We start from the raw sequence: 21,320 nt of genomic DNA, 5'->3' as shown, positions 1-21,320 counted from the left end.
TTGTGTTAGAGTGCATATTCCCTAGACACTGTTTAAGGCCCTGTGACTCTTATTTGGGAAGAGAGAATTATTTTGAGGCTTGGTTCTTCGGGACCTGGTATGTTTTTTCTAACATGGAAACTTACCTGGTGCTCTCTACTTCTACTTTCTCCCCTCCCCTTAGCCATCCTGTGACCTGCTCCTCCCACATGTCTTGCTACACTCCCACCTTGATCCTTGCAACATTTTGCCACCTCCCTCGTTGTATTGCCTTATAATTATTTTGTAAACTCTCCGAATAGGCTCTTTACATGGTGAACTCCTCTCCCCGTGCCATATGACCCTGAGACTGTACACTGAGGCCTTGAATCTCATCCATGTGAATCTGACATCCTCTTTACTAACCTTCAGTTAACTCTCTTAGGGCCAGGCAACACTTTTCTCAGGGAGATGAAACTTCCCCAACCCTCATTGAGATACACTTCACCCTCCCTTATGATTTCATAACATCTTATGCGTTTCCCTTGGGGGTTACTATGGTTCTTTCCTGATCCACTTGAAACTCTTTTTGGCCCACATGACTCTTCTTTAGGTTTTTATAACTCTTCGGTGGTGTTGCAAGGCTCGCTCTAGCATATACAAGGGTCTCCAGCGGGTCTTAGACTGTAAACATTTTGTCTCTTCCATTGGCTCTGTGATTCTTCCTTGTGGACCACAAACTTAGTCCTGTGGTTCTGTTTTTTTGTTCTACGAATCCTGTTTTACCTTTGGATACCCTTCTATGTTATGCAAGTTTTCCTTATGACTCCTTTTTTTTTATAGTTTAGAAAGCTTTATTAAAATAGATAAAAATAATATGGTACAAAATTCTAGTAAGTATCATGAAGTACAGTCTTAAGAATAAAATGGAATATGAACATTAGTAAGAGTTAAGTATAACCTAAGAGTACCACAGTAAAAGTTAGCATTTTTTGGTTTAGAATTAGAAAGAGTAGAAAAAGGAGGACAGAAAGAAGAGAGAGAAAGAAAAGGAGGAAAAGAGAAAAAGGGTAAAAGATAACCGCAATTATGTCATATCAGCTAGCAAAAAACTTTCCAATAACAATCATAACATAATATCTATATGAAAAATACAAATTTAAACTGTGAACAGTATACAGGCAAAAAAGAAATGAATAGACACTGCATTCACGGTGGTTGAAAAACAAAGTTGCTATCCTTGGCTTGAAGTGCTACAGAAGAAATGCGCTGTTGAGAAGTGGTCACTTACACTCTATCAAGCCTATGATGGTAACTAAACAAATTCCACCAAGCGGGGAAGGAAACTTAGGAGGCGTTCTTCCAGTTAGAGGTTGTAACCTGAAAAGCAATAGCAATGGATTGATTTATAAATGAGCCGAGCTTATGAGCACCAAACCACTGAGTAGAATTACTACCCAAAACTATAGATTGAATGTCAAAAGGAAAATTAGTGGAGGAAATAGAAGCAATAGACTTGCATACTTTTGTCCAAAAAGTGAAAATATTCAGACAAAGAAAAAAAGTATGAATAGATGTGCCAGGAGTGTTCTTACAGGTCCAGCAATTAGAAGATAGGTCAGAGCTAAATTTAGAAACCACTAATGGGGTTAAAAAGAGTCTCTGGTAGATGTAATAAAGTGTTTGGGTGGTGTTAGCATTGCAGGAAGCATGTTGTATCCGAGCCCAAATGGAGCTCATGTGTGTATAGAAAAAGTGTACTGAAGGTCCTTTTCCCGTAAGAGTTCAACCGTGCTTTTAGAACAAGTGGGTATAGAAAAAAAAGAGATATTTGTAGATATGAGATGCACGGAGAAAAGGGGAAGTAGGTAGCAGAAGGATAGAAGGGTCAGGTGAAGAGGGAGAGGTTTCAGAAAGAAGAGAAAGCCATTGAGATAAAATCTATCTCAAAGGTTCAAACTTGGAGAGTGACTCGACAGATAAATGAAATTTAGATTGGATTTCCTGAGGAGATCAAATCTGCTTATTATGAATTAAATGTTTAACAAGAATAACCCCTTTAGGAATCCAGTCTTTCCAAAAGATAGTGCGGTTTGAAATTTTAATGGATTTATTGTGCCAAATAGAGGAATCCAGAAATAGCTGAAGTGGTGAACGCGATTTACTAAAAATTGGAGAGAGAGTAGAGATAAGATATGGAATAGTAGGAGAGTTGAAAGAACGAGGAGGGTGAGCAGAATTGGCTAATTAGGAAAAGGGTAATGGATAACAGATTTTTCAATTTATACCATACTGACAGGGGAGGGTCATCAGAGGAAGAAAGATAGGGCAAAACCTGCCGTATTAGGAAGGAGGAATGATACTGCTGAAATTTGGGAAAATTAACCCCACCATTATCCTTAGGAGCAGAAAAAGCAAAAAGAGAGATGCAAGCTTTCCTATTATTCCAAAGAAATTTACTCTGGATACTGTTTAGAGTCTTAAAGAATTTTAAAGGGAGTTGTACCGGTAACATAGAAAGATATAATTTAATTACTGGAAGCATCATCATCTTAGATGTATCTAACTTGCCCCACCAAGACAGGAATAATGGGGACCACTTCCATACCTTGTCAGAGATTTTTGATAAGACATCATCCAAGTTGAGATGAACCGTTTTAGCAACTAAAGAAGAATATTTAATCCCTAGACAAGTAATGTGATTAGTATTCCATTTAAAATCTATTCCTTCAAACGTACTTTTAAGGCAATGTTTATTTAACTGGAGAATTTCAGACTTAGAAAAATGTAACTTATGTCCAGACAATGCAGCATATGAAGACAAAAGGTTGTTAAAAGCAGGCAAGGAGATAGCAGGATCAGACATATATAACAAAAGATTATCAGCATAGGCCGTGAACTTTACTTCGATAGATTTATTGGTAAAACCCCGTAAAGCAGGAGAGCTCCTAAGGGAGTGAAGAAAGGGTTCCAGGGACAAGATAAAAAGCAAAGGAGACAAAGGACAACCTTGACGGGTGCCTCGTTGAAGAGTAAAATAAGGAGATTGGAAGCCATTAACAAAGACCGAAATAGTAGGAGAGGAGTACAGCAAACTAATCAGAGATAAAATAACAGTGCCAAAACCATGCCATTTAAGGGCCCGCAACATAAAAAGCCAGTGAATGCGGTCAAAAGCTTTCTCCACATCCAAGGTGATCGTGGCGAATGGGGTAGAGCTTTTGGAGGCAAGATGTATAATGTTCAAAAAAAGTTCTGGAATTGTCAGCGATCGTTCTACCTAAAAACAAATCCTGTTTGCTCATAACCGATCAGATCTGGAATAACGTTATTAATGCGAAGAGCAAGGACTTTAGCAAAAGTCTTACAATCTAAATTGATTAAAGAAATAGGGCGATAGTTAGCACAAGTAGAGGGATCCTTGCCTTTCTTAGGAATTAGACAGAACATAGCTTCCAAAAAGAATCACAAGCTTCTTTGTGAGATGAAAAATGCTGGAATAAAGATAAAAGATGAGGAAGTACAAACTGAGAGAAACAAGAATAAAATTCAGCAGTAAAACTGTCTGGGCCAGGAGACTTATCTTTTGGTAATTTAGCTAGGGCGGATTTAATTTCAGGAAGAGAAAGTCCCTTTTCTAATATGGAGCAGTCAGGAAGTGAAGAGGGATGTACAGGAAGTATTTAAAAAAACGAATCTAGTGCTTCCTCAGAAGGAGAAGATTCTGGAGTATACAGAGTCTTATACAAATCAGTAAAACACTTTCATATTTTATCATCCTTGAAATGATCGACACCTCCATTATCAGTGATCTTGACTACCTTAGAATGTTGGGATTTCACCTTTAAATGATTTGCCAGTAGTTTGCCTGCTCTATTGCGACCCCCCCATAGAATTTAATTTAGAGTTGACTTTGAGTAGAGAACCACAAGCTTCTTCAGTAGATTTCTTATTAAAAGACAACTTAGCCTGAATGAACTCTTTTAAGGTATCCCCAATATTAGAAGTAAAATATGCGTATTCGAGATGTTTAATAGATGCTAGCAGAGAAGCGGAGTCCTTCCTACATTGTTTCTTTTTAGCGGCAATGTAATCAATGATGAATCTTCTGGCTGTTTCCTTAAAGGCATCCCATATAGTGGGAAAGGGAATATCCGGAGTAGCATTCCTAAGGAAGAAATCTGGCAAGAACTCTTTAAAGCGTTCCAAAAACGTATGATCCTCGAGTAGATAATTGTTAAAGCACCACCTGCAGGGTTTGGAGGGTTCAGAGGGGAGGTCCAAATAAATCAAAATTGGGGCATGATCGGAAATAAGAATAGAACCAATATCAGAATGGATTAGTTTAGAAAGGAGATGGGGGACTCAAAATGAAATAATCCATTCTAGAAAAAGATTTGTGGGTAGGAGAATAGAAAGTGTACTCTAACATATCTGGATGGGATATTCTCCATGCATCAACCATACCCCTCAAATGAATTGTAGTCCTCAAGGTTTTTAGCATTGTGTTGGGAATGTACCTAGCGTTGGATTTCCTGTCCGTGAAAAGGTCCATGACCTGATTGCAAGGTAGTGAGTTATTATCGGGACAGGAATGAAGAGTGTGTGACATATTTTTCCAAAATTGTACATCAACACCGGTGGGGCTGTATATATTAAGAAGGAAGAGAGGGTAACCCTTTATGTTAAGATGTAAAAGGATGAGGTAGCACTCTCGAAACTGAGAAATGTCCTCCGGGCTCCTCAATTGTCTTTATATGAAGGTTTCAATAAAGATTCTCATAAAGTAAACGAAGAAGTTCATTTTTTATATAATGTTCGTATTTTTAATCTTATATTCTTAATGCATCTTGTTGTATTCACAAGTGTATATTCAATGGTAACATCCAAGTTAGATAAATGCACTCAAATCATCCCAATGCATTTCGGCATTTCGCGTATGCCTTCTTCTGGGGAAATATATTCTGTCAACAAAAAAGAAACATTGATGTACTAGGGTACTGAATGGCTACAACGAGCTAGTTAATGCGAGACTCCGTGAAAAGTAAAGCATGCTAGTGGACGGTTAGTGAGAAAATGTGACTCCTATCGGTGCTGAGCCCCGTGAGACTTTACAAAAACAGCGTGTAAAATACGATAAAAAGTAGCTTGAAAAAATGGCTGTTTGGAGCGAAGAACCTGTTGTGGAATAATTTACAATGAACCCAAAGTGCTCTGGTGAAAGTATAAACAAAGGTGAATGCAGGCGCATGCTGATAAATCTCAAGAAAACGTGAATAGTTACACGAAAACGAGTGCGGCTTACCGTGGCGTGCACGGGCGGGTTTAACCGTGGATGTAACTGTTCTCGGCCGGGTTTGGGCGTGACTAACTCCCGGATGCAGTTAAAATCCAAGTGGTTGCGAGGCAACGTATGGCGCCTGGTTAAAGGTACAGAGTGTCTATTTTGTAACGTTCGTGAATATGTAGACAAAACTCGACGAGTGTAATACGAAAGATACAAATCATCAAAGAAAGTGCTGGTGATGTGGTAAACAATTCAAAACAAGTGTATTTCGGAAAAAAACAGATAGGAATAACACTTTACATTACTCGAGCTTCCATCCACAACCTTTGAAAAATCATTTGCCATATAGTCAACTGATTAGAGCCAAAAGGATTACATCCGACATTGACCACTTCGAGCAAGAGGTTCAAACCGTGACATTGAGATTCAAAACCCGAGGGTACCCAGACCAGATCCTCGAGCAGGCCAAACAACGGTGTGCAACCAAATCCAGAAACGAATTACTGTCTAGCATAACAACACCCAAAAGAGACTCAATTACTGTCGTATCCAAATATTCTACAGTCAGTAACAAATTCAAGCAGATCATTAAAAAACACTGGGAGATTCTCAGGATTGAACCAAATTTTAACAACATCTTTGACAATGATCCAATCTTTGCCTATACTAGAGCTAAAAACATAGGAGAACTCATTAAAACTTCCAATTGTACTACAACTGAATTCAAAGGCACAATCCCATGCAGGAATTGTAATCACTGCAATAGCGTTATTCAGGGAACGACTATCAATCACCCTATGAAAGGACACAAGATTAAGATCAGAGCCACGGCGACTTGTGATACCTCTAACGCAGTTTATATGTTGAAATGTCCTTGCGGCAAAATTTATGTTGGACAGACAGAGAGAAAACTAAAAATACGACTCAATGAACACAAGTCCAACATCAGAACTAAACAAGCCAAATCATCTATCGCCCAGCATTTCCTAGAAGCAGGTCACGGCATCAGTCAAATACGATATTGCGCTTTGGAAACAGTTACCAAACAAGAAGGCAAAGACAATCATATTGAACTGCTAAGGAGAGAGAACTATTGGATTTACACACTGTCTAGCATGAAGCCACACGGTCTTAATGATCGTGTGGAATACTTATGTTATTTGTAATACGCTGTGTTCTAGTTAACAGCTCCCAGAATGCGAGTAGTGACTAGCTCTTTTATTCCATGGTTATACTTTATTTTGTTCAGCTATGATGAGAACTAGCTATGCTGATGTCATTACCACTTCACGTTTCTGTTCATATACAATGTCGCATCTCATTAGCAGATCCGGTACTGTTTAGTATACTGTTTAGTAAACCGTTTAGCCTTTTAGCTTAATTTAACACATCTAGTTATGTTTACCACATCACCAGCACTTTCTTTGATGATTTGAATCTTTCGTATTACACTCGTCGAGTTTTGTCTAAATATTCACGAGCGTTACAAAATAGACACTCTGTACCTTTAACCAGGCGCCATACGTTGCCTCGCAACCACTTGGGTTTTAACTGCATCCGGGAGTTAGTCACGCCCAAACCCGGCCGAGAACAGTTACATCCACGGTTAAACCCGCCCGTGCACGCCACGGTAAGCCGCACTCGTTTTCGTGTAACTATTCACGTTTTCTTGAGATTTATCAGCATGCGCCTGCATTCACCTTTGTTTATACTTTCACCAGAGCACTTTGGGTTCATTGTAAATTATTCCACACCAGGTTCTTCGCTCCAAACAGCCATTTTTTCAAGCTACTTTTTATCGTATTTTACACGCTGTCTTTGTAAAGTCTCACGGGGCTAAGCACCGATAGGAGTCACATTTTCTCACTAACCGTCCACTAGCATGCTTTACTTTTCACGGAGTCTCGCATTAACTAGCTCGTTGTAGCCATTCAGTACCCTAGTACATCAATGTTTCTTTTTTGTTGACAAAATATATTTCCCCAGAAGAAGGCATACGCGAAATGCCGAAATGCATTGGGATGATTTGAGTGCATTTATCTAACTTGGATGTTACCATTGAATATACACTTGTGAATACAACAAGATGCATTAAGAATATAAGATTAAAAATACAAACATTATATAAAAAATGAACTTCTTCGTTTACTTTATGAGAATCTTTATTGAAACCTTCATATAAGGACAATTGAGGAGCCCGGAGGACATTTCTCAGTTTCGAGAGTGCTACCTCATTGTATTAACCACGCCCCCAGCCAGAGGGCGATTCTCTGGAGCACCACACAGATTTTGAAACCTTATCAAACAGCTGTGCGTCTAGTAATAACCTTTTTATAAGATGTAAAAGGAGCCACCTTCCATCACCATTTCTTTCCTCCCTCTCCACAACAGGAGAAAGGGATTAGTGAAATAAAGTAATCACTCCGTTCTTCCTGTTTTTGGACGGGGAATAAAAAATATGACCCATCCATTGCCTTTTAAGAGAAATAATCTCATCTTCGTTCAAATGGGTCTCCTGAAGCATTGCTATTTTACATTGCAGCCTAGACAAGTGAGTGAGGACCCTCTGTTTCTTAACCGGGTTACGTAGCCCTTTAACATTCCATTAAACAATGCGCACATTATCAGTCATAATAACTAGAGAGAAACCACATTAAGCAGCAATGTATGCAAATGGTAACATTTTAGCAACATCTGAGACCACCTATAACTTTTTGAAAGCATTGAGAAAAAAGAATGATAGAGCAATAACATAATGGAAAATACTAAAAGATGGAAAAAGATGAAAATGCTATGCTGAAAAGAAAAAGAAAAGGAAGAAATGAGGACAGTATGGATAAGGGAATAATAAAAGATATAAATAAAATAATAAACTAGTAAAAGGAAGGAAAAAGAGAAAAGGTAGAAGAGGTAAGTGATAGACAAAGAAAAGTTGACAAGAAGCCCGAAGACTTCAGTCAAGAGAGACAGGATAAATAACCAGAATTAAAAGAATAGAATGAGGTAGCAGGAAGCCGCGAAGGGAAGAAAGATGGCCACGCCAGCAAGGACATCCGAGAACAACCGGAACCAAATAGAGAAATAAATATGAAAACAAGGAGCCAATATGAGACAAAACAATGAAAAAGACAAACTACAGATCAGACCTGAATGGGTAAACGTGAAGCAGGCAATCAAAAGAACCAGAATATGTGAAGAAATACTCAACACTTACCATACATGAGGATAACTGTAAACATTAGGATTAAAGTGGAAAGGCAGGGAAGAGGGAAACATCTGGGGAATGGGTCTGAACATGAGGAGAGAACATCTGTGTAGAGAGACAGAGAAAAACAGTAACAAGTTATGACCAACCATAGCAACAAACAACCTACCTATAGTCTAGAAAAAACAACTACAACAATCCAAGACCAACAACATTGGAAGAAATTCAACATCTTAAAACAGATATGATAAAAGGGGTGAACTCAGAGAACATAAGACAAAGTATAAACAACAAATTGATCAGGTCGCTCCAAAGTCCGTCTCATCCCCTTTATGCCGAGAAATAAATTGTCTAAGATCTTCAGGATGATCAAAAGAGTAGGACCTCTCTTTATAAGTAACTTTAAAGTAGCAAGGGTGTACCAAACCGTATCTGGCATTCATGGAGCGAAGCACCGAGTGGAGAGAAATATATTCCTTGCGACGAGTTTCAATAGCACAAGCAACATCTTGAGAAAAAAAGACTTTGTGACCAGACCATAATATCTGTTTTCTTTGTTTAGCCGCTGAGAGGATCATTAACAGTTCATTATATTCCAGAAATCAAACGATTATCCCTCTGGGATGGTTAGTTTATATTGAAGAAGGACCTCAATTTTTAGGGCCAATGCGATGAGCACCCTGCAGATTGAGATTAACACCTTCCTTGAGACCAACAATTTTGGGAATATGTGTCTTTAAGAAGGCGATCATGTCGACCCTTCCTCCCCTCAGGAATGCCATAAATTCGAAGATTATTACGCCTGTTGCGATTTTCTAAAACCTCCGTTTGTGACTTGAGAAGAGCAATCTCTTTAGTCATGGCAGCAACCTGAGGGATCAGATCTTGAGTGTCGCTAATTCTCTGTTCCATCTCCGACACTCATGAATCTAAATTAGACCATTTTTCATCCAACCTCTGAAGGGTAGCGTTGGTTTCAATCACAAAAGGTTTAATCAGCTTTATCTCCTCCATAAGATCTTCCAGTGTGATAGAAAGTGGAGACTTGGTAGGAGAACTAGGTTCTTTCATATGACGTTTGGGAGGGGCAGCAGGGTTGGAGTCCTTGCGAAGAGAAGACATACTTGATGGAGTATTTTTCTGACCAAAACAAGAAGATGAATCCATATGGCAGGAAGTAAAAATGTAACAAAGTGTCCGGAAGATGAGCAACAAATATAAGCAGAATAAGACACCTGAAAGCGGCAGCTAAAGGCAATAGTAAAGACAGCTTCTCTGGATATCACCTCACACAGCTGAAGCACAATGTCAGAATCTACTTACGTCCAAACGAAAACCAGATTCAGTGTCTGTAACCAGTTGTGTTTTTGACGACCATACAGTTAAAGGTGCCTGTTAACTGCTATGCCAGGCTCGTAAAGCATTTCAACTTAGCTTAATCCATCTTAATTCATGTACCAGGAAGGTAGCCAAACATGGGAGCATTTGTGCTCATTAGAGGGCAATGTGCAGACTATTCCGGTAATTAGAACCAACACTGCGTAAAGAAAAAAAACCACAGTTGACGCAAAAACAGTCTCAAATAACATTCCAAGTGTAATGGTGTCATATCGCTGGGAGCCGGTGAAGTAAAAAAATAGTATTAAGGGCCATTTCTCAGAGTCTATATAAAGGCAAGGAACTTTAATGTTGCCCAATCTGTAAAGCTTTTGCACATAGCATGATGTTACTTCATGAAAAAAATAACGATATGAGAGTCAACAGGAAAGCTCATTTGAAATTCCAGCCAGCAATAAAAGAAAGGAAAAAAAACAAAAAGAGAAATCCCAGAAATAAAGGTGTCCATCAAAAACACAGAGCTACAAATGTAGAACTGCAGCGGCAACTTATAACATTGCGCCACTAGCAGCCCCGAGAAGCCTGTGGATAAAGGTAGCGTCCGGCTGAGGACAAAATGGCAGGCGCCACAGTGAGCACTTGAGGTAAATGCGGCGCAGGGGAAAATAGGCAGAAAACGAGACCAAAAAGAAAAAAACCCTGCTACCTGTGCCCCCGCATCCGCTCTGCAAACGCCTCAATCCATGCCACTGGAAATGTCGAAAAATCTGATCCGGCAATACAAAAGGTCTGCTTGCAAGGCGGAGCCTCATCCGGACACAGCCCTCTTATGGCAGCTCAAGCCACACCCCCCTCTTATGACTCCTTGACAGTTCTAAAAGTTCTCTTCCTCTCCTTTGAGGTGCGCTGTGACTAGGATACTTTTCCAGTATTTATAATGTTTTTTACTTTTCCATGAACACACAATTCTGATTTGTTGTTCTCTGTAACTACTAATGAAAGCCTTGTGACTTTCCTCAAGGCCCTCTAAGTATGTGAGGCCCTACGACTGTCTATTGGACTTTCTTTCTATACCTGGGTGCATGGTGTTACAGTATAATCTTGAAATTCTGCATGTCTGAAAACTTGAACACTTAAATTACCTATGGGTCTCGAGTTCCTGTATGTTTGGAATTATGAAGCTTGGGAATAGGTGTCCCTAGCTGTGTACCCATTCACCATTTGGGAGTCGTGGGCTCCGAGAATCTGATTCTTAAAGGTCCTGAAATCTGATTCCCTGTACACATTAGGATGTGCTATCAGGGCTTTCACTCTGTGCAGTCCTGAGCTACAAGTCCTTGGACCTTTTGTGTTCTGAGTGTCTGTTTCCTCATCTTGTGAATACTCCCGAGGCATCAGTCTGTATCCAGAAATGTAGCAGCAGTACCTCTGAGCACAGGTAGGTGGCGTCCTGCAGCTCTGCTCCAATACATTCCAATTTGCAATTGATGTGTGGAGCTTCATAGAAGTGCCATCCATGCATGCGGACGTAATTTCCTTTGTTTCCATGTCCTCCGATGTGGATTTAGAAATTCTCCCAGGTCTTTTGGCGAGAGTTTTACTCCCAAATTGTCCAGTGTGCAAGGGAAATCTCACCTCCTAAAATGACAACCAACCATGCAAATACTGTCTCAACAAATGTCTGTGACTGAACCACATGACGTCTGATTGTGGTGCCTGGGGTAAGACCTGGACTCCAAGGCCTGTGGTGACTGCGCCCAACCCAAAAAACAATTTGTGACTGCGGAGCCAAACTCTACGTCACCAAGCACAAGAAGACTCTGTGCCATGATCGGTCGAAATCTAAAGGAAGATCCTGTTTCTGCTCCCGAAGTTATACCTGCTGCAAGACCTCTTTGGGGTCAAAGTTGTTGTGCAAATTGAAGAACAAACAAAATCCTAACATGAAAGGGCTCTCTTCTTCCAATTGTGAATTCCAGAGTGACCTCTCGGTCTCTTTCCTGATTTCCATCGGAGCCAGTTTCATCTCTGGCCCGACACATCCTGACCTCCCAGGTTCGAGGCTATGCTGAGGCTCTTCGGCACTTTATTGGTTCCCTCTGGCACGCCTTAGGGCCCCAGTGAACGTTGGGGGCGTCCAGTTAGACTTCTGCTGGCAGATACGCTCTTGGCACCCTCTATGTCCCTTTGAACCACATTGGGTCCAGCACCAACTTCGTTGCCAGCTGCGGTGTTACCAAACTGGGCATACGCTGTTCACATTGATTGTGATGTTGACGCTATTGATGCCGAATAAGGTTATACAGCTTATAATACTATTCGACTCCGAACGGAAATTACCATGACCTTAAGTGAGGTCACTCTGTGCGCCACCCCGTATGCAAACTAATGTCTATCATTTGTTCCTTTTGCGTTGCCCTAAGTGATAATAATCACTTAATCTCCCCGTGCCTAAAAAAAATGAAAGTAACGTAACTGGAAAACATGTAAAGCGCTCCGATGCCTGATTCGGTTCGGGTCTAGTTTGCGCTATATAAAACTCTGTAAAAAAAAAAAAATGGGAAGGGAATGCCCAGACATTGGTCCGGTGCTCACTGGGCCCCTAGATTGAAGCTAACCTGGCTGATGAGTGGTGATGCCCCAATACCGGTCCCAGAATGCTTGTTTCTGGTCCATGGAGTACCTGGCTTGGCAGTTAAGGCTGGACTGTTCCCATGAGGAACAAGGTCAAGACTGATTTGCATATGGCTGCGTTCAGACTTGGGTGGCATGATGAGCAAAAGAAAGATGGATTAAACCCAGATCTTTGTGACTGGGGATGAATCTTTGCATTGTTTCAACATTCCGTCCATCACTTGTTCCTTTTGCTTTTCCCCAAACACGAGGCAGCTGTGTGCCACCAGCGGGAACTGGGGTACCAAAATCGAAACCAATAAAACAAAAAAAAATAAACATGTGGTGCAAGGCTGCAATGAAATGAAGTCGAGTGGAGTGACCAGCTCGTTAGTTAGTCTTGAAATCCCATCTGGAGCACTCTGTAATGAAGTGTGCGGACTTTTCAGCATTCCTGGTTGCAGCAAGAAGGTGCAGGGATGCCACAAGCATGGTGCTGACTTGCCCTTGGCTGCAGGAGGTGTAGCTACCCCCTAAAAAGATTGTCACAAACACTGACCCTAATTCTCCTGGGGGTCATATGCAAATGACCCCAGGAGTGGTTTCAATTGTTCCTCAAGCACTCTGAGCTGGAGCTTTATGCTTATAACTTCAGGAGTGCAGGGATCCCTATGGGGGGAGTATTATGGCTGCTTTATGTGACCGGAAGCAAGTAAAAAAAGATTTGACACATGCTGTCTTTAAATTAATTTAAATCCTTAATATGTCGGTGATAGACAGTGCAGTGCTTATGCTTATTTAAGTAGTTGTATGATGGAATCCCGCAGGCATTTACCCTGTACGCCATTATAACCCAGTCGGTACCCTGGATGCGACGTTACCACGCCTTAACTTTAGGACGCAAGTAGTTACGACAACTTGCTTTAGGGGGCGCTGGACTTTGGAATAATAATGTAAATTACTATTCCAACTCCAGTCTGCACAACAGTAGGGAAGGTTTTTGACTTAAAAATCCAACACAAGTCTAACAACGCACCCCCTACAGCAAGTCGTTGTAATGAATTACGTGGTAAAGTAATGTGTGGTAACGTCTCATGCAGGGTACCAACCTCGTTGTAAATGCTGGTCGCTATAAAGACTGCGGGGTAAATGATGTTTCCCTATTTAAGTTAATGCATGTTGCGTAACAACTTACTCTTATTTACTCTGTTTATTATTTACTCTGAGTAAACCAAGGCTCTGGCTTAGTTATACAATGTTTAACTTACCCACCCACGAATGACTTAACTTGGTTCAGTGCATTAACGTTTTAGCGTAAAGGTCCAGGTTGTTGTAGCCCCTCACAATCCCGTTCAACATACTTGTTGATGTGATGTCCCTTAAAAAGGGGTCAGAGACGCTCCTGACATCTTTAAGGAAGCTGTACAGGACTGGATAATCACCACCCTCACCCCGGGTGAATAAGAAATATAAGGTGTCCTCCTCTGACCCTGTATACATTAAATGACAATTTCCACCGGACTCCCTTGTCGTCCTTACCAGCCGCAACCATGCCAACACCCTGTGCACTGGCAATGCACCATCTCCAGACAGGGAAAGTAAAAAGGTAGACCTGTCCGGTAAATGCGCCTCTGTTCTCTCTGCGACACGTTGGCTCATTGCCAACTCTGTTGGGTGTTTTGCTTTCCTGGTACAATAAGGCTCACTAGGATGAGAGGGAAGAGCTTCTTCAGCATTTCCCAACCAGTAGAAAAAGAAGGGACGACCTTGTGGCAGAGGTCCACCTCATTTCCCACATCAGTATTCAGTGTTCCCTCGATGCTACTGACATTGCAAGATGAGTTCAGGTTTCCTTCTTTAGCGATGCGCCTGGCTGCATGTTTCCAGCTTGAAGCCAGAGGCCCAGCAGCACCTGCTCAACCTGCCCTTCAATGGGGATCACATGTTAACCAGATGCTCGAAAAGATAAAGAAGGACGCTGATACTGCAATGGCCTTGGGAACACTGCAAACACCTACCTGTGGTTTCTTTCGATGTTTTCAGTACTGTGGAGATTCCAAGACCACCTGAGGCATCCACCTCTTTTCAAAGGCAGCAAACCCAGCTGACCTCTCACTGGGGCTATGTCAGAGGAGGTTACAGGGGCAATAACTCTAGAGGCAAAGGCAGGGTCACCAAGGGGCTACTCTTGCAAAGCAGTGACTCGCTTGTGCTTCTCCCAAACGCACAACCGGAGTTGGCAGATGATTACAGTGGTTTCTGCCTCAGTGGTTGGAAATCACTTCAGATCAATGGGCCCTCAATGTAAACCGTGGTTACTGTTTGGCGCTCACAAACACACCACCAAACATTCCTCCCTGCAAACAAACTCGTTCCCTAGAACATTAGTGCCTCTTTCCACGAGGAAGTGGAGGCACTTATTCATAAGAAGTGCAATAGAGCTTGTGCCACTTCCCTACCGCTGCAGGGGAGTGTACTCCCTGTACTTTCTCATTCCTGAGAAGGACAGGTCTCAGGCCCATACTCGACCTGATGCCCCTCAAAAAATACATCCTGTCAGAGCACTTCCACATGGTAACACTCTAGGATGTCATCCCTCTACTATAGCAAGGCGACTTTATGACCAGCCTCTACCTGAAGGATGCCTACTTCCGCATTCAGATCCACTCTGCACTTTCGCCAGTTACGACGTTTCATGGCAAGTGGCCAGCATGATCATTCAAAGTGCTGCCCCTCTGCGTCATCACAGCTCCCATGGTGTTCCCATATTGTCTTGCCATGGTAGCCCCTCATCTCAGGAGGAACACTGTCCACAGCTTCCCTTACGTGGATGACTGGCTGATCAAGAGTGAAACTGAATGGCAGTGCTTGGCTCACAGACAGGCCACCATAGACCTCCTTTACGGTCTAGGTTTTACCATTAATACCACAAAGTTTCGGCTCCAGCCTATTCGAGACCAGCTTTTCTTGGGGTCGATACTCAACTCTGTCACTGGGAAAGCCTATCCCCGCCCTGCAAGAGTGCAAGCTCTCCATTCACTATTCCCCCTTTCTCAGACAGATTGTCAAGAAATGGTCAGGACGGTCAAGCAAATACTTGGCAAGGTGGCCTCTTGTATTGCCATAGTTCCTCATGCCAGGTTACACGTGCACCTGTTGCAGGTGTGCTTAGCTGCACAGTGGTCACAAATAGAGGGTCACGGGGAGAATCTACTGTTGATATAGGAATGCACTCATTGCTCTCTGCAGTGGTGGAACAGCAACAACCTGTTGCAAAGTCGGCTCTTTCTCAGGTGACCATCACAACAGAAAATTCCCTCACCAGGTGGGGTGCACACTTAAATGATTTGACCATTCATGGCAGATGGACTCCCCATCAGCAGAGTCTCTACGTCAACTTCCATCCAGTTAGCCCTTAACCCCTTCCCTGCGGCACAAATTATGCCGCGGTTGTGCAATTTAATTAGGGGGCGAAACCCCTTGCGTGCTCAGGCCGTGTGTGGAGTACGGCCCAGGGTCGTCCGAACTCTGCCCACTAATTAATTCTTCTGCACAGTCGTAGAATATGCGCAGCGCTGGGGAATCGGCGAGTTCGGACGGCCCCCGGCCGTCCTGAGCACATGCTCACCGTGACGTAGGACGGCCCCCGGCCATCCTAAGCACACAAGGGGTTAAGGCGTTCCTCTGCCACATCCAGCACAATGTAGTCCTCATTCGCACAGATAACATGACCGCCATGTTTTACCTACCGAAGTTGGCCAACATTCATTCTCCATAGCTGACTGCTGCTGACTCCATCACTGAGTCTTTCTACTAGTGAAGTACCTGCAGGTAGTGGCAATGATTTTAATGACCTGCTCAGCAGGATGCAGCAACAAGTCCATGAGTGGGAACTCCACCCTAAGTCCCACTCCTGTACTTCCATTGGTGGGGGTTCCCCAACATAGACCTCTTTGCCACCACTGAAAATTCAAAATGCTAAATTGTACCTCCAGGTACCCACAGTCCATGGGCAATGCACTATGAATGAACCAGTCAGGGATATTTGCCTATGCTTTTCTGCCTCTCTCGCTTTTTTCGCTCACAGTTGCGAAGCTTCGTGAAACATCCTTCACTCTCCTACGTGTGACCTTCACCTGGGCCAGACATCCCTGGCTCATCACCCTCCGTGACCTCTCTCAGTGCCTCCCGAGAAGCTGCCCAACAGGCCAGACCTTCCTATGCAGAGCCACTGCACGCTAAGACACCTGAACCCCAAGCAACTAAATCTTGCGACTTGGCTTCTGAGGTCTTAAAACCTGGCTACCTCAACCTACCTGCAGAGTGTATGTCCATCCTGAAGGAGGCCTGTCCACCCCTCAACAAGAGCCAGCTACTCAGCCTAAAGGAAAGGATTTATGCACTACTGTATTCCTACGCACATCAAGACTCTCCAGACAGTGTAACAAGTGGTCCAAGTCATTGTTTGTTACCTGTTTCACTTGCAGGGAGGACCTGTCCGGGCAGTTTGGGCTAGGCTGTTCCCATAGGGACTAGGGTCAAGACTGATTTACATTTGGCTGGGTTCAAACTGGAATGGCATGGGGTGCAACAAAAAAACGATGGATTTAGGCCCAGATCTCTGTACTGGGGTGAATGTATGACATTAGTCTGCATTCTGTCCATCAATAGTTCTTTTGGAATTTGTCACCCTGAGTGGGAAGAGTATGCCCAGATGTGGGTCCCGTGCTCTCCATGCCACTGGAGTCAAGCTATCCTGGCTGATGAGTGGTGAAACCCCTAAACCAGTCCTAGGATGCTTGTTTCCAGTCCAGTGAGGACTTGGCCTGGCAGTTCGTGCTGGACTGTTTCCAGAAGGAGCAGGGTCTAGACTGGTTTGCATATGGCTGGGTTCAAACTGGAATGGCATGGGGAGCACAAAAGCTATGGCTTTAGGCTCAGATCTCTGTATTGGGGTGAATGTTTGACATTGTTCTGCATTCTGTCTATCAATTGTTCTTTTTTGCTACTGTATTCCTAGGGACATCAAGACTCTCTAGGCAGTGTTCCAAGACATTGTCTGTTACCTGCTTCACTTGCAAATATCGGGCTTCACATACACCTCCATTACACTTAATTTAGCTTTAGTTGCTGCTTCCTTTCAGAACAGGAAACACATATAACTCTTCATGCTTCAAGTTATTAAAGTCTTTATGGAAGGACTAAAGAGTCATTTCACCCAGAGTGCCTCCTGCTTTCACTCATGCCCTGGACAGTTCCTTTCTTTGAAGGTAGCTTTTCTAGTGTCAGTCACCTCTTCCAGACATGTGAGGGAGCTTCTTGCTCTTACACTTGTCGAACCTTTTATTTAAGTTCACACCAAATCCCGATTTTCTCCCGAAGGCGGTCTCTTCTTTTCAACTCAAACTGTTGAACTGCTAGTGGGTTTTTTTCCTCATCCACAGTCGATGGCAGAGAGGGCTTTTCATACACTAGATATTTAAAAAACCCTCATGTATTAAATTGATAGTTCAAGACACTTCTGTAAGACATAGTAGCTCGTTGCCTCTTTTTCTAAACCACACATGGGTTATGCTCCCTCTAAAGCAGGGATAGTTATTCTCATGGGTCAAATGTATACAGACCTGTTAGAATTGTTCTCTTTTCCTCCCAGAACCCACTCTAGTTGCTAAAAAAAATCTCTTTTGGGGCTTCCTCTGTCATATTCCAATAGCTTGCATCTGAAAAGCAGCTACCTGGTAGACTCCCCACACTGTCATCAAGCATTACTGTGTAAATGTTTTAGCATGCCAACAAGCCAACATTGGCCAGGCTGTCCATAGCACACTTTTCCAATCTTCTGCAATTTCCTCCAGCTAGCTCCCGATTGCTCCTGCTTAGGGGAGGACTACTTTACAGTCTATGTACAACATGTGTATCTAGAGCTACATATGCCACGAGCGGAAAATGTTACTTACCCTGTAAGCATCTGTTAGTGGCACATAGTACTGTAGATTAACATGCACCCACCCTCCTCCACAGAAGGCTTTGGTTGTTGTAAATACCTTTCCTTCTCCTTTCTATGCATGGCCATCTTCGTTATCTCTACTCTTCATTTCCATCTTCATCTGCCATGGATTACCAGCAATAGGTGGAGACACTATACCTACCTTGTGACCCGAAGGTTTCTTCAAAGAAAAACACATTGCGCTAGTCCGAGCACAGCACTAGGTGGCAGGAGTATGCACTGCATGTGAACCTACAGCACTACGTGCCACAAACAGATACTTATATGGTTAAGTAACATTTTCCTTATGTTTAAAACTGTTTATTTCAACAGTCTCATCCTGCTACTTTGCACATGAATCATATCCACACAGAATATTGTTAAAACAGCACTAACGCAAATCACTAACAATGAGAATAGTATAAACATTTTCAACATGGGTGAAATGTCATTTGGCAACCCACAACACTAAAGACTAGTTCTATGCGTTCTACTATGAGAGCGTGGAAAAGCTAACTTGCATCTAGAGTTTCTTGGGATTCAGCACAGTGCCCACCTGTTTACAGCAAAAAGCTGCAATTATAAGAAAGCCAGGAGAAAGTGTTCCCTACAATGGAAAACACACATCAGCTAGGCTCATCTCTCGGAAATTGGTTTGGTTAAGCTCTCAGCACAAGAATGGATGGTGCAGCAGTATGGCAGTCTGGCAGCCTCTGGCAGGATATTGTGCTATAATCTTGCTCGAAGTCCTCTCTGAGACAGTGGCCACTTCATGGGGTTTTTATAGTATTGGCCACAGACCTTTATCCTACATGGGGTAATTTTCATCAAATACCATACCTAACCATTATGTATCAATATAATCGTTTTAAGATGAACCAGTAGGAACCATTATGACAAAAGAATGTCAATTTAGGCTACACTGTTTGTTATATTCGTTGTCTGACCTTGTCATTTAGATAACGGGCAACTTGTACAAAACTGTTGTCATTTTAGGTGTTTTGTCAAAGTCGTAGTCTTGATGATTTGACACTTTCACAGGTTCTTCCAAAGATAAGGGCAGACATTATCTAGGTCCCAGGTAGACCGAACAATGATCTGTCAAATAATGGAGTCTTGGACTTCTCAAAATTAAGTCTGGCCTTGAGGTCCATACAATAACTTTAATGGTTTTACTGGTAATGCAATAGTGAATCCGAACATGTAGTTTTTAGGCCTCGCTCCTAGCGTTGCAGTGCGAAGCACTGATCGTGCAGCGCGAGACCTCATGTAGGGGGTTCTGAAAGTTTACCACACGCTCGTGCGTGTGGTTTTGCTTTCGCCGGCTGCAATTGGCTTTAGCCTGCTTTTTAAAAAAAAATACAGCATGCAATTGGGCAAAGGCGGGCGCATGTCCCGCCTTTGCTCCGCCCATTCCCATCGGTGTCTATAACGCGCAGCAGGAGCGGCACAGACAACAGGCTCCCTCGCCCCCGCTCCTCTTTGGTGCGCGCGCACCACTGGTTTCGATTCCCGCTCCTCTGTCGTGCACGCACACCACTGGGTTCGATTCCGTGTTTTTTTTTCTTTTGAAGTTGCATTAAATTCCTGTCAGTTCACAGTGTGATGACACGCTGTAGATGGAGGGAGAGGCGGTGGTCTTTTGTTGACCCGGGGGGTACCATTCCTGGAGAGGGAAGGCGCATTCCACCCTATCTAAGGCTATTCTGAAATTTGTAAGGCGGATTAGTGTATATTAGAGCAAGATATAGCACTATGTATAGGACGCACAAGACGTCCAAGCCATCTTTTAACTGTTTTTTAAAACGAAAATCCGACCCAAAGTTATAGGAGCGCTATGCTTAACCACCACTTACATTGCATGACAGCACATATGAAAGAAAAAAATCATATTGATTGTTTAGAGTCTTGAGGGGTAATAATTTTCCCCAAAACACAGGGAATTGAGACGACGCCGAGATTGGAACCAGGCTCCTCATTTGCCCCATCAGCAGCTCTGGCCGCTACCTGCATCTCCTCTCCCCAGGAGACTTAAGTGTATGGACCGCCTGCTCCATATTCCTGTTTACAGCAAATGCCTATATATTCTTCCATAGACACGTGTGATCCTGAACGTACAGCGCTAGTATCTGGTCAGGATACAACAGCATTTCCAGGCGCTGGGAGGAGGCATTTAGGCGGGGTGGGGAACGGGGGTTGGTGTCTTCCCAGCTCGTTCGAAGATGGCGCAGCCCGAAAATATCAAAACGTGGGACCCTGTACTGCCTGCTATTGGTTGTGACTTTACTTACAAATGGGAGATGGAGGGTTAAGTGCATGGATTCTCCTTATATTACATATGAAGGAGTCTAATCACATTGTGAGTATTGGGACCACCTATGTCCCCTACTCCTTTTATTTATCCCATTCTAAGATGGCGCCTACGTAGATGATGTAAAAATAAAAATGAACATCCATAAAATTTGGGGAAGGTGCTAGAGACTTCAACTCACTGTAGTAGACAATCGAACACCAATGTGACTTGGATTCCTTGATAAAATGAATGGATGGAAACTGGCTTCGTGCACAGGTGATACATGTCTCATGGAGATCCGAAGCACACCACACCGTCTCGCTCAGCAGCAGGTGCAGCTGGACTGCAAGCAAGTTAGAACAAGCATTTGCAATTTTACAATGTAATAGGTCTCGCATTTGCGAGAGAAGCTATTAGTATTGTAAATGACAATGCTTTTTATTTATGTTTCAAAACCCAAAACATAAATAAAAGGCATTGTCGTTTACAATGCCAACAGCTCAAACTTGCGTGAATGTGAGACCTATTGCATTGCAAATGCCTGTTGTTATTAAGGTGGTGACACTCTGACAAAACCAAAAGACTTGACTTGTATGTACTGACTCTCCTCATAATGTGTTACCTTGACAAAGGATAAGGT

At 42.7% G+C, this 21,320-nt stretch overlaps 1 protein-coding gene across 3 annotated transcripts in view; it reads left to right on the top strand.

The window, feature by feature from the left end:
• Nucleotides 1-21,320, top strand: part of MTG1 (mitochondrial ribosome associated GTPase 1) — a 201,555-nt gene that overhangs the window by 90,671 nt on the left and 89,564 nt on the right. The window lies entirely within an intron of this gene.

This window comes from Lissotriton helveticus, chromosome 5_1, assembly GCF_964261635.1.
Source record: "Lissotriton helveticus chromosome 5_1, aLisHel1.1, whole genome shotgun sequence".
Classification (NCBI taxonomy): Eukaryota; Metazoa; Chordata; class Amphibia; order Caudata; family Salamandridae; genus Lissotriton; species Lissotriton helveticus.
Note: the sequence above shows the minus strand (reverse complement) of the source record. Positions and strands in the feature narration are given on the sequence as shown.